The following is a 1,576-nucleotide window of genomic DNA, read 5'->3' as shown; positions in this document are numbered from 1 at the left end:
TGATCGGTGATTTTAAATGCCAAAGTGATTCCATTATAAGTCAATACGAGATCGCCCAAGAATTATTAGAAGAATTCGATCAAGTAGAACTCTAATGCGTTAATAGGATATATAATGACGTGGCAAATGAGTTAGCCCAAATGGCATTAGGGTACTCAAAGGTTTTGAATTGAAAGTCTACTTGTGAGTATGGAATCATATTGCCTGTGACTCAAAGAAGGGCGAGAAAGATTGAACTCACAAAGGGCAATGAATTTAATCTTTCATGACATGATAGGCAAGTTTGTTGAGGTGTATGTAGACGACATAGTAGTCAAGTCCATTGAAGAAGAGGACCATTTCGAACAGCTAAGATGTTCGTTTGAACGAATGAAGCAATATAAGCTAAAGTTGAATCCCTTGAAGTGTGCATTTGGTGTTAATGTAGGGAACTTTCTTGGTTTCTTAGTACACAAGAGAGGGATTGCACTTGATAAAAATAAAGTGAAGCTATTTTAGAAGCCAAACCACCTAGCAACAAAAAGGAGTTGTAAAGGTTTCTAGGCCAAGTAAATTTTTTAAAACGCTTTATTTCTAACTGTGCAGGGCGAACTGAAGTCTTTTCGCCGCTATTAAAGCTGAAAAATCAGGACGAATTCGTCTGGAAAGAAGAACATCAAAAGGCTTTTGAAAGCCTGAAAACATATCTATCAAGTCCACCAGTTTTGGTGTCACCAATCCAAGGACGGCCAATGAAAGTGTATGTATCGGCTGAAAAAGAATCCATAGCTGGAATGGTCGCACAGGAAGACCAATTTGGTGAAGAAAGGGCAATTCCACACCATACTACGCTCAATCCAACGGACAAGCGGAATCTTCTAATAAGATTCTAAAAAATATCATCAGAAAGATGATAGATTAAAACCGCACAGGAAGACCAATTTGGTGAAGAAAGGGCAATTTATTACTTAAGTAGACGGTTAACGAAATGTGAATGTAATTACTCTGCGATCGAAAAATTATGTCTTGCATTTTATTTCACATGTACAAAATTAAGGGCTTATTTACGGCCCATAACCGTTTATTTAATTTCTAAGGTAAACTTAGTTAAGTATATGTTCTCGCGCCCTATTTTACACCAAAGGGTAAGCCTTTGGACACTAGCTTTATCAGAATTTGAAATACAATATATACCTCAAAAGGCAGTCAAAAATCAGGCTTTGGCTAACTTTCTAGCCGATCACCCATGCCTTGATATGCCTGAAGAGATCGAACTAGAAATCAATTCGTTCGAGCCTGGGTGAACTAGTTTGGAAGACGATACTCCCTTTGGATAGCAAAGATCCAAAGTACGGGAAGTGGTCACCAATTGGGAAGGACCATACAAAATAAACAGTGTGTTGCCCAATGAAACCTTGGGTGTTGTATTTCGATGGATCAAAAACTTCTAAAGGTGCAGGAGTAGGAGTAGCATTGATTAATCCTTTAGGGATTTACACAAGTTCGCATTCACTTTAGACAGAATGTGCACCAACAATCAAGCCAAATATGAAGCCTTAATTGTAGGCCTAGAACTAATGATAGATATGGGGGTAAG

The sequence above is a fragment of the Olea europaea genome, chromosome 5 (assembly GCF_002742605.1).
Source record: "Olea europaea var. sylvestris chromosome 5, O_europaea_v1, whole genome shotgun sequence".
Taxonomy (NCBI): domain Eukaryota; kingdom Viridiplantae; phylum Streptophyta; class Magnoliopsida; order Lamiales; family Oleaceae; genus Olea; species Olea europaea.
Note: the sequence above shows the minus strand (reverse complement) of the source record.